At 41.7% G+C, this 16598-nt stretch overlaps 1 protein-coding gene across 3 annotated transcripts in view; it reads right to left on the bottom strand.

The window, feature by feature from the left end:
- The window catches only part of GPC6 (glypican 6), a 776640-nt gene that overhangs the window by 578790 nt on the left and 181252 nt on the right, over nt 1-16598 (bottom strand). The window contains exon 1 of one of the 3 annotated variants that reach the window (XM_065056879.1): nt 8339-8538. The exons of the other annotated variants lie outside the window; for them this stretch is intronic. The gene's annotated coding sequence lies outside the window, so the exon portion shown is untranslated. Of the gene's footprint in view, nt 1-8338; nt 8539-16598 lie in introns of those variants that run through there. 3 annotated transcript variants of the gene reach the window in all.

Genomic DNA, 16598 nt, shown 5'->3' with positions numbered 1-16598 from the left:
CACACAATTATAAAAGAACCCAACAACCCTGTTACTTTTACTTCCACTTCACTAATCCGAACACTGTTTGAATGTAAATGTTACAAGCTAATATTTGCCTGAAAGGAGAGCAAGATAACAGTATTTTAGACACAAGGATATATTTTGATATTGTTTCTGGCTTTCTTTCTAACTGTAAATGAATAAAGATATCTGGGAAGGATAGTGAAGGCAATTCTTTAATACATTTTCTATATTTTATCATATTTTAATGATTTTTGATTAATAATTCCAGAAAATGAGAGTGCTAATATTTGAATGCTAGGTGAGCTTTTCAAAATCATTCCATGTTTCAGCTGCTGAATTCAATGGTAAAATTCACACTGATTTAATGAAGGATGAAATGCTATTTCTGGAATGCTGGCACCTGCACCATGAGTTTTGCTACTTTAACCATGTTGCATATGGGATTTCAAATAATGTAGTGAGTTTGGTTAAGTGTGGATCAAGATCCTCTTAAATTAAAGGAACTGAGCATGAGTGAGGCATCCCTAAATACCACAGATTTGCAATACAAGCATCTCTCTCCTCTGTGATTCTACCTTCCCCATAAGGGCAGTTGTATGTGTGTTCTGTTTGTGCTGGGAAGAGTCATAGTTTGTACCCTACAGCTGTGTAGCTACAGCCACAACACACCACCACACTACATTTGGAGGCACAGAATCATAGAAACACAGCATGGTTTGTGTTGGAAGGGACTTAAAAGTTCATATAATTCAACCCCCCTGCCATGGGCAGGGACATCTTCAACTAGATCAGGTTACCAAAACCCCCATCCAACCTGGCCCGGAACACTTCCAGGGATGGGGCATCCACAGCTTCACTTTGGACTCCATTCCAGGGCTTCATAACCCTCAGGGTGAAGAATTTCTACCTGCTATCTAATCTAAATTTACCTTTTTTCAGTTTAAAGCCATTACCCCATGTCCTATCACGACATACCCTTGTAAAAAGTCCCTCCCCAGCTGTCTTGTAGGTGCCCTTCAGGTACTGGAAGGCTTCTGTAAGGTGTCCCCAGAGCCTTCTCTGCTCCAGGCTGAAGTGAGTTCCATGACCAATTATCACTGCCAAAAGCTAGACTTTCCTTCATATTCCCTGTTTCCCCTAAATCTGTTCTGGGGTCTGATAAATATCTCACAGATCCAAAGCATGCAGATTCAAGGAACACAGGATAGTTCTCAGCTTTTCAAGGCAATTGAAAACATGTCAAGTATCCTCAACAGATCTGACACACCTGTTGACTGGAAGCAGAATTGTCTCCTTTTATTGATGCTATCTGGGACAAACTGCTCCACCAACTTCTTCCTGTCCAATCCCATTTTTTGTAGAAAGAAACTTTATAATTCTCTGTTTAGGCTTTTTGTGATGCTTTCACTTGTCTAGCAAGAAACAACAGGGTCTTGCACAGGGTTTCATATGACTAGACACTAGTAAATGCAAAACTTACAAGAAAGGCTTACAAAAATGTGTATATCTTTAGGAGGAATGTTGAAAAATATATATTTTAGAGTATTTTTGAAAGAAATAATATTTTAAAATAATATTGATAAGGGAAAAATGATATAGAGGTATGCATTAAGCATAGGTGCCAGACTGGCTTTATATATAGAAAATAAATTATTTAGAAAATATGAAGTACTATGGGTATTTTTTTTTCAGACTTCCACCAACATTAGACATGATAACACTTGAAATGTTGTTAGTTTAAATATAAATTTTCATCATTTATTACTGCAATGATTGAGGTGGAGACAAAACTAAAGGGAAGAAAACGTATTTTGCTGGAAGGGAGTTACTCATGAAGTTCCTTAAGAATTTTTCATTAGTGATTTTGGCACATAGAGTAGGAGTACACTAAAGAACTTGATTTGTGACACAAGACAGGAAGATAGGATACCATATAGGAGGAAAAAGTGGATCTTCAGGAATAATAAAATTAGAAAAAGTGTCACACAGTTAGGGAATAATGTTACTAAGTGGAGGGGGAATAGCAAAAGATATGACAGAACTAGGTTTACTTGTTGACAACTCAAGGATGTCAGCATAATGAAAGTTAGAACATGTAAATACTATTTGTCATACTTGTATTTGCAGAATTGAAGTATTACTGCAACTCTGTAAGGAAGAATATTAAATCTTATATAGAATACTCTATGCAAAATCCATCATCCACCAAAATAGATGAATACAAACTGGAATAAGTCTGAAGTAGTGCTACTGGGACAAAACACAAAATTTTAGAGGAGAAGTTTTACCTTGGATTATATTTAAGTTTGTTTAACCTGAAAATATGAAAGCCTTGTGAAGCAAGTCCCCATGGACTTCCAAGCACATTAAGGACATGAGGTGACTGTGAAGAGCCATCATGGGTTTACCAGAGGTAAACTGCAATTGAACAACATGTTTGCTTTCTATGAGGAGTTAAAAGCCTCTGTGGATGATGGACCTGATGAGGAAGAAGCATTGTAAGACATTTATTTTGATTCTAGTAGACCTTTTGACAAAGTCTCCTATAGCATCCTTGTAGCCAAACTGGGGAAAAAATGGACTAGATGTATGAATTACAGGGTGGATTAAAAACTGGATGTGCAAATGGGAATGAAGAATCAAGGCTACCTAGAATTCAAAGTCTAGCCAGCAACTGATTTGGGGTACTATTTCTCAAGAGCTGATTCTGAGGCTAGTGATCTCTAACATTTCTGTCTAACATTTCTGGTGGTTCAGAATGGATCTCAAGTAAGCTAACCAGCAACATCAGTTTTTCTGGGGGAACAGTTGATATGCTTGAGATAAGAGCTACTATTCAGAAAAACTTTGGTGGTTGGAGAAATTAGCCATCATATGCGTCATGTCACTTGGCAAAGACAAAATCGAAGTCCCACATCTGGGATGGAACTACAACATGCAACTGTGGCAGCTCTGAAGATGGCTTCAGGGTCCTGGTTAACGACATGTCAACATATGACAATTTCTATCCTACACTAGGCATCCTAAAAGTGGAGGCAATATTCCAGATGTGGCCTCATGGTTCCTGAGTAGAAGGAATAATCGCTTCCCCGTACCAGCTGGCATGCAACCCATACCCTCCAGATCATACCAGAAGAACATGTTCTTGTAGGCTGGAGCACACAGTCTTCATATTAAAACAAAACCAAAACTAAAACCAAAACCAAAAACCAACAACACAAAAAAGCCACACATGCACACAAAATAACAATTGTGTGCCAGGGCAATAGGAACATCACAAGGGGCTAAGAAGAGACTCAGCATCATATAGTCAGATTTAGCCAATCTGCTCTGGAAGGACTAATGCTAGAATGGATAGGAGCCAGTCCATGAGCTACTTAACCCCCAGACCCCAAGGGTCCCAGACATCTATCATCTAACAATTAGAATAAATAGCAGGGACCTAGAGAGGAACTATAAGAAAAAGGGAGTAGTACAGTGATATTTTTCCTTCAGCATATTTCCAACTGCCAGAGGTCTGTGGTTTAAGGATAACCTGATCCCTTGTATATAACTGCATTTAACAGCTTCACTACAGCCTTAACAGACTGTCCTGATAACTTTGGCAATTGCTTTTTGAATGCTTTTATACATCTGGCCACAGCAACATCCTGTGAGTTCCACACTTGTTCCACAAGCGTGGGTCATGTGAGGAAAGTGCTTGCTTATGTTTCTCTTAAACCTACTGCCTGACAATTAAATTGAATGCCAATAAGTTTTAGTTGTACAATAAAACATGGTGACCCATCATGACCTGTCCATTATCTCCATATATTATGGAGATCTTCAGCATCTCCTTTGACCTCAATCAATCATCTTTCAATGATGAGGACTCTTATTTAATAATCCTTCCTATGGTTCTATGGAAGTTTGTGTTTCTGATGATCTTTATCTGATTGCCTTTGCACATTTTCAAGCTTTTCTAATCTTATTAGAGGTGAGCAGAGTTGAATGCAAAGTTCAACATGATGGCGAAACATTTATGTGGACATTAGTATAATGATGCTTCTTTTTTTACTAGCCATTCTTAAAAATTCCCACAGTTTTGTCTTTTTCTACAGTTGTTGAGAAATAAGATTTATTAACTAACTGTCCTCTAAGAACTCCTTCCTGAAAAGTAATATCTAATCTGCAGATTGTGCACCCATGTACTTATTATTATATAAAATTATAACTATAATATACATTACAGAATCACACAATCACAGAATCGACTGGGTTGGAAAAGACCTCAGAGATCATCAAGTCCAACCCTTGGTCCAACTCTAGTCCATTTACTAGATCATGGCACTAAGTGCCATGTCCAATCTCAGTTTAAAAACCTCTAGGGACGGCAAGTCCACCACCTCCCTGGGCAGGCCATTCCAATGCCTGACCACTCTCTCTGTAAAGAATTTCTTTCTAATATCCAGCCTAAATTTCCCCTGGCAGAGTTTAAGCCCATGCCCCCTTGTCCTATTGCTAACTGCCTGGGAGAAGAGACCAATCCCCACCTGGCTATAACTTCCCTTCAGGTAGTTATAGAGAGTGATGAGGTCACCTCTAAGCCTCCTCTTCTCTAGACTAAACAACCCCAGCTCCCTCAGCCTCTCCTCATAAGTCTTATGTTCAAGTCCCTTCACCAGTCGTGTTGCTCTTCTCTGGACCCGCTCCAGCACTTCAATGTCTTTCCTGAACTGAGGGGCCCAGAACTGAACACAATACTCCAGGTATGGCCTCACCAATGCAGAGTACAGGGGAAGGATCACTTCCCTTGTCCTGCTGACCACGCTGTTTTTGATACAGGACAGGATACCGTTGTCCTTCTTGGCCACCTGGGCACACTGTTGGCTCATGTTGAGCTTCCTGTCAATTAGTACCCCCAGGTCCCTTTCTGTCTGACTGCTCTCCAGCCACTCTGCACCCAGCCTGTAGCGCTGCAGGGGGTTGTTGTGACCAAAGTGCAGCACCCGGCATTTGGCGTTATTGAACTTCATCCCATTGGAATCAGCCCATTTTTCCAGTCTATCCAGATCCCTCTGCAGAGCCCTCCTGCCTTCCAGCAGGTCAACACTCCCTCCCAGCTTGGTGTCATCAGCAAATTTGCTGATGATGGTCTCAATCCCCTCATCTAAATCGTCAATAAAGATGTTAAACAGGACTGGACCCCACACTGACCCCTGGGGAACACCACTAGTGACTGGCCGCCAGCTGGATGCAGCCCCATTCACCAGCACTCTCTGGGCCCGGCCCTCCAGCCAGTTCTTAACCCAACGTAGAGTACACTTGTCCAAGCCATGGGCTACCAGCTTTTGCAAGAGTATATTATGGGAGACAGTGTCAAAGGCCTTGCTGAAGCCCAGATAGACCACATCCACGGCTTTCCCCTCATCCACCAGCTGGGTCACCTGATCATAAAAGGAGATCAGGTTGGTCAGACAGGACCTGCCCCTCCTAAACCCATGCTGGCTGGGTCTGATCCCTTGTCCATCCTGAAGGTGCTGTGTGATTCCATTCAGGATGATCTGCTCCATAACCCTGCCAGGCACCGAGGTCAGGCTGACAGGCCTGTAGTTGCCAGGGTCAGCTCTGCAGCCCTTTTTGTGGACTGGGGTAACATTGGCCAATTTCCAATCATATGGGACCTCCCCAGTGAGCCAGGACTGTTGGAAGATGATGGAGAGCGGCTTGGCAAGTTCTTCTGCTAGCTCCCTCATCACCCTAGGATGGATCCCATCTGGTCCCATAGACTTGTGAGGATCCAGATGGCTCAGTAAATCACCAACTATTTCCTCCTGGAATACAAGGGGCCTATTTGGCTTCCTATCTCTGCCAACCATCTCCAGAGATGAGTTGTCCTGGGGGCCACCTGTCTTACTGGTAAAAACTGAGGCAAAGTAGGTATTAAGTACCTCAGCTTTCTCCTCATCTTTGTTAACTATATTTCCCTCAGAGTCCAACAGAGAATGGAGGTTTTCCTTGCCCCTCCTTTTGTTATTAACATATTTGAAGAAGGACTTTTTATTATCCCTGACAGAATTGGCCAAGTTAACTTCAAATTGCACTTTTGTTTCCCTGATCTTTTTTCTGCATGATCTAGCTATTTCCATAAATTCTTCATAAGTAGCCAGCCCTTTTTTCCACAGTCGGTAAAGTCTCTTTTTATTTCTGATTTCATTCAAAATCTCCCTGTTTAGCCAAGCCGGTTGTCTTCCCCGCCGGCTAGCCTTTCAGCACACTGATATAGCCTGTTCCTGTGCACTCAAAACCACCTGCTTGAAGCATGTCCAACCCTCCTGGGCCCCCTTGTTTTTAAGCATTGTTTCCCAGGGTATGCTCTGAACTAGGCTTCTGAATAGGCAAAAATCTGCCCTCCGGAAGTCCAGCGTAGAGGTTTTGTTAATGGTTCTCCCTGCATCTCTGAGTATTGAAAATTCTATTATTTCATGGTCGCTATGCCCCAGGCGGCCTCCAACCACTACGTCTCCCACTAGCCCTTCTCTGTTTGTAAACAGTAGGTCTAGCGGGGTCTTGCCCCTGGTGGGCTCATTTATCAGCTGATGAAGGAAATTGTCCTCTATACACTCTAGGAACTTCCTAGACTGCCTCTTCTGTGCAGTATTGAGCTCCCAGCAGATATCCGGCAGGTTAAAGTCACCCACAAGAACAAGGGCTGTCGATTTTGAGACATCTGCCAGCTGCTTGTAGAATAATTCATCTCCTTCATCGTCCTGGTTGGGTGGTCTATAACAGACACCCACGAGGATGTCAGCCTTGTTGGACTTCCCCCTGATTCTGGTCCACAGGCACTCAACCTTGTCACTCCTGACCTCAAGTTTAACAGTCGAGTGACTCTCTAACATATAAAGCCACCCCTCCACCTCTCCTACCCTGCCTATCTTTTCTGAAGAGCTTGTAGCCACACATAGCAGCACTCCAGTCATATGAGTCATCCCACCATGTTTCTGTGATGGCAACTATGTCATAGCTTTCCTGCTGCACGGTGGCTTCCAGCTCCTCTTGTTTGTTGCCCATACTGCGTGCATTAGTGTACATGCACTTCAAGTGGGCTGCTGATTTCCCTCTTAATTCGGGCTTTCCATCCGTAGGCTGATCTTTAGAGAGCCCAGTTTCAATCCCTTCCCCCTTCAAACTTAGTTTAAAGCCCTCCTGATCAGCTCTGCCAACTTATGGGCTATAGTCCTCTTGCTCTCCCTAGAAGGATGAAGCCCATCTGATTTGAGGAGACTGGGTACCACAGAGCTTGGCCCACGGTCAAAAAACCCAAAATTTTGACGGTGACACCAATCCTTAAGCCACCTGTTGATGAGATGGGCTTTTCTGCTCCTCTCTTTATTTAGTTCCTCATTCATCCCAGCTAGCACAGGAACTGAGGCAAATATCACTTGTGCTCCCATCCCATGAACTGACTGACCCAGTGCTTTAAAGTCCTTTTTAATTATCTTGATACTTCTTCTGTTGATGTCCTCACTGCCAGCTTGGACTACTAACAGGGGATAGTAGTCTGAGGGCTAAATCAGCTCAGGAAGTCTTCTATTAGTGTCCCTCACCCTGGCCCCAGGAAGGCAGCAGACCTAGCAGACCTCCCTGTGGGATGGGTCTGGGCGACATATAGGGCCCTCTGTTCCCCTCAGAAGGGAGTCGCCAACTACTACCACTCTTCTTTTTTTTTTTCCTCTTACAGCTGCAGTTGTGATTCTTTTTGTTGATGAGGTCCATCCAGGGGGCTCTCCAGGTAGATCTTCTTGGCTGTTCTCTGCCTGAATTTCAGGGTCCAGGGCCTCATATCTATTTGTTAAGGGCACCAAGGGTGGTGATGGGGTTTGAGAGAGGGTTCTTTTACCTCTCCGATCAGGGACCTGTTTCCATTCCCCCCCATCAATTAGATCTGCTGTATCCACCTTATGGCAAGAGGGACAAGGCTTTGCCATCTCCTGTTGCACACCCTTAGGAGTCAAAAGAGCCTGACCCCACCAGTCTATTTCTTCTTCACTCTCCCTAATGCTCCTTAGTCTCTTCACCTCTTCCTTAAGCTCTGCCACTAGGCACAGTAAGTCATTGACCTGGTCACATCGTACACAGGTGCCTCCCATACCATTCTCTGATACTAATGCCAGGCACAGACACTCTGCGCAGCCAGAAGCCTGGGTGGCTGCATCCTTCTTGGCAGGTAGTGTCTGTGTAGACACTCTTTGTATTAATGGCAGCAACAGCTTTCCTTTTTCTAGAAACCATTGCTACCCTTAGTTAAAATGGGGACAAGAAAACAAAATGAAACCCCGGACAAACTTACCTACAAGAGCCAGTTGTGTCCAGTCTACTTGCCCTGCCACACCCCAGTCTGTGTCACCAGCAACAAGTGAGAGGTCTAACAGCGAGGAGTGACAGAACCTCTGAGCCCTACTGCATGAGCAGCCCCGGTCGCTGCTGCAGCACCGTGTGGGTGGTGCTCACCTGCCTCACAAGCACGTTCACCTCCCAGCGCCTGGTGGGCTCCCGGAGGCTTTTTCAAAGCAAGGGGCAGGGGTGTGACCCCCGTCACCGTGGTAACGGCCGCGCCACGTCAGCCGGTTCCGCAAGGGCTGCCTGGGACTCCCGGGTAGCGGAATCGAAAAGGCGACCAGAAACCCCTCTCTTTACCCTCTCTTACCTCTGTAGCTTCCAGATTTCCCTCCCGGCTCCGGCCGAGCTGGGTTCAGTCAGCTGATCCGAGGAACTGAGTGTTAGTTAGGTTTAATTTCATCACCCTTAATAATTTGGTAGGATCAACAACTTAATCAACAATTTCACTTTTACTTCCCCTCTGCTACCTTTTTTTTTTTTTCTGTAGGTCATTAATGAAGAGGTTAAAGAGCACAAGTTTCATCTCACGCTTGAGCAGAATATTTCTCCTTTGGAGAAACTAGCCATTTATTCCTAAGTTTAGTCTCCTATCCTTTAAACAGTTACTACTCCCCTAGAGAACCTGAGGAGCACCAATTAAGTTTCTTCTGGAAAATCAAGTATATTTAACACTTTTATAAATCCATTTTTTGTGATATTCTGTAAACAAAAGGTGAATAATTCTCTTCTCAGTCACAATTCTATGTATGTTTACAAATTATTTTTCCATAGAGAAGTTAAACTAACACGTCTATATTCCCCTCAGTCTTTTAAGGTCACCTTTAAACAGTTGTTTGCAGTTGTCACCTCCCATTACTCTGAAACTGAGGAAATTTAATCAACAGGGTATATCATTACTATTAGTTTTTATCAGTACTTTTTGCCAGCATGTAAATTTGAGGACATTAGTTCCCACTGCATCCCCAGTAAGAAAGCAGTAAAATTAAATAAAATGGAGAGTCACTTAGCCCTATGCTGGTCTTCTGCTTGTCCTCTAACTGCATTGTGGTAGTGTTTTGTTTTGTTTTGGTTTGGATTGGTTTGGTTTGTTTTTTGGTTTTGGTTTTGGTTTTGGTTTTGGTTTTTTGTTCTTTCTTTTTTAATAGGTCACCACTCAATTGCAATTCAAATTCTCACACTTTTTGTTTTATTTCCCTCTAGAGTGTATTTCAAAACGGTGTAGAGGAATACACCAGAGCAGAACTTGAACAGAAAGCAGTAAAACCATAATAATATATCCAATTCTAAACATAAAGCTCATTCACCCTCTACTTTTTATTACCTTGCTTTTTTTCATCTATTTATTGGGCCTCTATCTGAAGCTGGTACCACCTGCTTATCAGTTGGTAGTGCTAAATAAACCTACTGCCCATTGGAGTTTGACCATACCCACAGATGAGACAGGAGCGTTGTGTTCTTTCAGTACTATACAATTAGCAAAAATATTTTCCAATTCTTAGCCTGGAAGTCTGATTTATTTGCAAAGGGAATTTCTCGAGTCAGCTGAATCTCATCTTACTGATGATGGCCATGCCATCTCTCCTTGATCCCAGCGGAGTACTCTGTTCCACCACATCAACTCCCAGGGACACAGGAGGATAAGGCTGAATATCTGTTTTCCTACCATAGTCTTTGTTCTTTCTAAACAACTGCTTATAGTTGTAGCTCAGATTTCCTATATCCTGCTGTCCCCTGAATACAGCTTCCCAATCGCAAGGTGATATTGCTGCATTAGCTATACTGCAACTGTTTTCTTGTGATGTTGAGATCATCACTGTCTTCAGCTCCTTTGGTAGAAATATTGTTGCTAAAATACTTTCCCTTATTTAAACAAGCTGCAAACATAAATGAAAAATACTGTAGTAACAGAGAAAAAAATAATTTCAGAGCATAAATATTCCTTCTGATAACACATTTTTAGTACAGAAAACCTGAATACTGTTAGTAGATGTACCATTTAAATCAAATCTCCACTTCAGCACACATTGCCATTTGAACAGATTCCCTTCAAAGAAATAAGACATACAAACAAACAAAGTAAGTTAATCAGCTCTGGTAAAAACATGTGTAGGAATTATAATTTTCAAATGGGTAACCATAAGAATTATTAACATTGACATAACTCCAAAATCATGTTTCAGATTACAGTTAACAAAATTAAGTTATGGAATATTAATAACACCCTCTCACATACATAAATATTAAATTCTGTCTCCATCCCTTTACACCTTGGAAAGGGATGCACTGCAGTTACCACTTGATCCATGTAATTTATTTTCTGGATTCAAAGTGTACCTGAATTTATTACTATAAAACCGTATTTGTTGGAGAAAGATTTTTCATACATTTCTCAATCTAAAGGGATGTAATTCCTTGTGAAGCATCTTTTGAATACTGAGATTGATTGGCTTGAGCTCGACAAGTTAGTTTTATTTTTGCTTCCAATTTAAAGTCCTGATCCATAATTATATCCCTGGAAATGCACTATGCCTACAGCCCTTTAATTTCAACACATATAATGTGGGAGTACATATATAGCATACTTAATTTGTATTTAGGATTTTGTTCTGGATATGTGATTTTCAAATCAGGATTCAGACAGAAATATGTATACAAATTGATGTATTAGTTTGTAGTTCTTTTTTCACTCCACATAGCTTCAGTGTTTTACAAGACAGTGAGGAAATTCATTTCTATTCAAAACTGAAGGAGCTACACAAGGATCAAGAATTAAGCTTCAGTTTTTCAATTTTTGTGTATTTTTTCAGGTTTTTTTTTGTTTGTTTGTTTGTTTGTTTTTTTTTTTTTTTTTTTGTATTGCAAGTATTTCTCTAGAATATAATCACAGATATCTTTTTAAAGTCAAAGGAAAAGTAAAATGTCCATTCACAGAGACTGAAAAGCCAGCTGCTGGCAGCTACGGAGATTTTGTATTCAGTGCCTTTACCAGGCAGTCAAGGAACTTGGTACCAACCTTCTGACTCACTCTACCATACCATAACCAGTGGCCCCTATAATTTAACTCCAGAGACAAAGAAGGCGGGATTTATTTACTCTAACTATATATCTCTCTACATGGTAGGTGTCTACATTTGGGTAAGCCACATTTACACCAAAGCTATGTTACTTTCAATGTCAGAAGAGATTATAAGTGACACTGAGGGGGGATTCATCTGATGTAGAGAAGTTTACACTGGGTTAAATGATCATGACACTGCTGAAAGAAATGTTGCCAGTCTTTCGATTCACATGTGATCCCATCTCTTGTTTATCTTTTACCAGATGTACATGTATGCACATGCACCACTGTCATTTATCTGTAAATAATTTAGCTGCCTTCTACAAATTCTCAACTGTGTCTCTTACTTACAAATACACCCTTGCTGACAACTTAGACAAAATGACAAATTTAAACAGCTTAGGAATTAGACAAGCACTCACTTCTACCTAAGCTGAGCAAAAATGTCTTTTTGAACACATGCTCATGTATGTTTGAATCATTACCAACACCTCCAGGCAAATTCAATACTGCAGCAAACAGTAAGGACCTCTGCTGATCTCAATGATATTTAAATCAAGGAATTTTACTGTGTGAAATGACGCAGTAATTTTGGATTCAGTTGCTGTGTGAAACGTGTTCCCACATTGATCACAGCTTCAGTGTTACTCTGGTTTTTCACAAGTCTGTCCTGTAGTGACTTAGACTGCGAAGAATCTAGTGTGAGGAGAGCAAGAGCCTATTTCTAAGAACAAGATATAAAGATCAAGGTTGAAAATTGTTGTTTCCATTAAACTTCCTAATGCTGACTCAATTAGTTCAGAATATCAAATTCAAATATTAATGCACTTGTGGATTAAGTTTGGTCTGAACAGTATAATGTAAAAGGAGGCCATTACTTTCCATGATGTCACTATAGATAGGCAATAATTTCTAATGAATAATTTATTTGATTAATTTTGTCCTTTTCTCTGGTCATGAAGACTTCATACTTACCTCAAAGGTAATGGTCAAGACCAAGCAACAGAAAATGTATAATATATTTTTCTTTGTGCCCTGAAAAAAAATGTGACTTATTTGATATTTTAGTATTTCTGGTTTGATTAAAATTTGACTAGAATTTTACATTATATTTTATGAGTGAAGGGAATAGTTTGTGAAAAAATTAAACTTTGAGTGTTTTGTTTTCTGTAAATACTACATAACATTTGTACACAAATCCCAATTTACATTAAGCTTCTTTCCAGTTTAGTTGCAGCAATAATCCAATATGTAGAAATATCCAGTTAGAAAAAATATTTTTTGTTTTGTTTTTTTTTAAATAATAAATATTATGAGCATTGTTGTAATATATTCCCAGTTATCAACAATATGAAATAAAGTTGCTAACAGCAAGCAATCACCTCATTTCTAAGTCATAACAGAAAATGAGCTGTTTCCCTCCATTCCTTCCTAAGAATATGTAGAGTTTTGTTTGCAAAGCAACTCAGAAAAAATAGTACAAAGTCACAGAAATTCATATTCAGGCTTCTGAAAACTATTCCATCATGGAAGTGAAACAATAAATGTGACTTAACAATTAATACTACTCAATAGCAATTTCTGTAACAACTCTTACTCTACCCTGTGCCATTGTCTCAGAGAGAACAGCATAGAGGACTCAAGTCCACATAGAATATTCACAGGACTTCCCAAAATTGGTTTCTAATCTTTTCCAATCTTTAGGAACTAGATTGCATAGAAAAAATGCCCATGCAATCAGTATCAATACTCAGCAAGTGCTGATTCTTAGCAGGAACTTGCACATTTGTGAACACTTCGATAAAATCACAGAATGTTAACAAAAAAAGGCATCTCAATCAGGAAATGCCACAATCACAATGTGCAGGACATTCTAGCAACAACATAGGTCCACAGAAAAAAAGAAAAACAAATGTGAATGCTTGTTAAGAAAAAGATCTATGGAACATCATAAAATGGTAAATATTTTGATAATGTTTTAGTAGAGTGCTTTGTTTTGTGAGTGAACATATTCAGAATTTCTCACTTTTCACAACACAAAACCCCACGAACTGAAAATATGTAATACAGCTGTCTGAATAGCAACAGAAGAAAACTTTCCCTAATTTCTCTGCCTTCAATTATAGCTATTGAAAAAGTATTCCTCCCATATCTCTGCAAATTGCTACTTACTGGTGATATTAGATTGCAACAATGGGATAGATATTGCCAGCACTCTAATACATATCACACCAGAGCGCAAACTCAAGTTCATATACAGACACAAATTTTCTCTTTTGTGTGTTTCATGGGTAGAGTATGTAAGTCTACAGCTTGTAGTAAGTATAAGGTGTTGACTAATCACTTCTTGAGTTGCTGTTTTCACATCACAAATCGAATTATACCTCCTTAAATTTGAAATTAACTCCATGAGTAACTCCCTCCATGACCCCTATTTTTTCAAGAGCAGGGAGGTCACATTTCAAGGACAAGGGGTGGTTACTTCATGCTACACCAGCAATCTGTCAGGCAGTCAGATGCTCAGTTCTGCCATCAGCACTAATTTTTAGGGGTTCTTTTCTTTCAGGCCCGTGAAATCTGTGACATAAAAGGAACAGGACCACATTTCTTTTCAGTCTCTTTGAATGGTCAATAGAATTTACTGATATAAATATATATAGGCACATATGTATATATGAACTAATACACATACATAAATACATACGTGTGTACACTAACATATTTTGCTTGTATTTTCCCCCTAAAAATTTTAGCTGGTCTAAAATTAAGGCATGTTTGTCTGGGAAAGCCAAAGCCCACCTGAAGCTGAATCTGGCAATGGGCAAGAAAGGCAACAAGAAGGACTTCTACATGTGTATCAACAGCAAATGGAAAACAGGGGAAAGTGTGTGCCTGCTGCTGAATGGGAATGGGGATCTGATGACACAGGACATGGAAAAAGCTGAGATGCTCAACACCATCCTAATCTTGATCTTTACTGGCAAGACCAGCCTTCAGCAATTCCTGTCCTGAGACATGTGAGATAGCCTAGAACACAGAAGACTTAACCTCGGTAGAAGAGGATCAGGTCAGGGAACAGTTAAACTAAAAGGACATACACAACCTGGTCCTGGATGTGATGCACCCATAGGTACTGAGGGAGCTGGCTGCCATCACTGCAGTTTTTACCAGTAATACAGGTGGCCCTCAGGACAACTCATCTCTGGAGATGGTTGACAGAGATAGGAAGCCAAATAGGCCCCTTGTATTCCAGGAGGAAATAGTTGGTGATTTACTGAGCCATCTGGATCCTCACAAGTCTATGGGACCAGATGGGATCCATCCTAGGGTGATGAGGGAGCTAGCAGAAGAACTTGCTAAGCCGCTCTCCATCATCTTCCAACAGTCCTGGCTCACTGGGGAGGTCCCATATGATTGGAAATTGGCCAATGTTACCCCAGTCCACAAAAAGGGCTGCAGAGCTGACCCTGGCAACTACAGGCCTGTCAGCCTGACCTCGGTGCCTGGCAGGGTTATGGAGCAGATCATCCTGAATGGAATCACACAGCACCTTCAGGATGGACAAGGGATCAGACCCAGCCAGCATGGGTTTAGGAGGGGCAGGTCCTGTCTGACCAACCTGATCTCCTTTTATGATCAGGTGACCCAGCTGGTGGATGAGGGGAAAGCCGTGGATTTGGTCTATCTGGACTTCAGCAAGGCCTTTGACAAAGTCTCCCATAATATACTCTTGCAAAAGCTGGTAGCCCATGGCTTGGACAAGTGTACTCTACGTTGGGTTAAGAACTGGCTGGAGGGCCGGGCCCAGAGAGTGCTGGTGAATGGGGCTGCATCCAGCTGGCGGCCAGTCACTAGTGGTGTTCCCCAGGGGTCAGTGTGGGGTCCAGTCCTGTTTAACATCTTTATTGACGATTTAGATGAGGGGATTGAGACCATCATCAGCAAATTTGCTGATGACACCAAGTTGGGAGGGAGTGTTGACCTGCTGGAAGGCAGGAGGGCTCTGCAGAGGGATCTGGATAGACTGGAAAAATGGGCTGATTCCAATGGGATGAAGTTCAATAAGGCCAAATGCCGGGTGCTGCACTTTGATCACAACAACCCCCTGCAGCGCTACAGGCTGGGCGCAGAGTGGCTGGAGAGCAGTCAGACAGAAAGGGACCTGGGGGTACTAATTGACAGGAAGCTCAACATGAGCCAGCAGTGTGCCCAGGTGGCCAAGAAGGCCAACGGTATCCTGTCCTGTATCAAAAACAGCGTGGTCAGCAGGACAAGGGAAGTGATCCTTCCCCTGTACTCTGCATTGGTGAGGCCATACCTGGAGTATTGCGTTCAGTTCTGGGCCCCTCAGTTCAGGAAAGACATTGAAGTGCTGGAGCGGGTCCAGAGAAGGGCAACACGACTGGTGAAGGGACTTGAACATAAGACCTATGGGGAGAGGCTGTGGGAGCTGGGGTTGTTTAGTCTAGAGAAGAGGAGGCTTAGAGGTGACCTCATCACTCTCTATAACTACCTGAAGGGAAGTTATAGCCAGGTGGGGATTGGTCTCTTCTCCCAGGCAGTTAGCAACAGGACAAGGGGGCATGGGCTTAAACTCTGCCAGGGGAAATTTAGGCTGGATATTAGAAAGAAATTCTTTACAGAGAGAGTGGTCAGGCATTGGAATGGCCTGCCCAGGGAGGTGGTGGACTCGCCGTCCCTAGAGGTTTTTAAACTGAGATTGGACATGGCACTTAGTGCCATGATCTAGTAAATGGACTAGAGTTGGACCAAGGGTTGGACTCAATGATCTCTGAGGTCTTTTCCAACCCAGTCGATTCTGTGATTCTGTGAACACCACTCTCAAATGCCTTTGAAAGGTCATGGCAAATCAGGGATGTTTCTGAGGCCTAGAAGAAAGAAAATGTCACTACTATCTTTGAGAAGGGCAAGAAGGAGGACTCAGAGAACTACAGGCCTGTCGGCTCCACCTCAGTCCCTAAGAAGGTAATAAAAAATAATCCTGAAAGCCATTTCTAAGCATACGAAGGATAAGAAGATGATTGGATGTAGTCAGCATAGATTTATGGAGAGGAAAGCATGCTTGACCAAACTAATAGCTTTCTACAGTGAAATTACTAGCTTGGTGGATGAGGGAAAAGCGGTGGATGTA

Source organism: Columba livia, chromosome 1 (genome assembly GCF_036013475.1).
Source record: "Columba livia isolate bColLiv1 breed racing homer chromosome 1, bColLiv1.pat.W.v2, whole genome shotgun sequence".
Classification (NCBI taxonomy): Eukaryota; Metazoa; Chordata; class Aves; order Columbiformes; family Columbidae; genus Columba; species Columba livia.
This window is presented reverse-complemented; position numbering and strand designations above follow the sequence as displayed.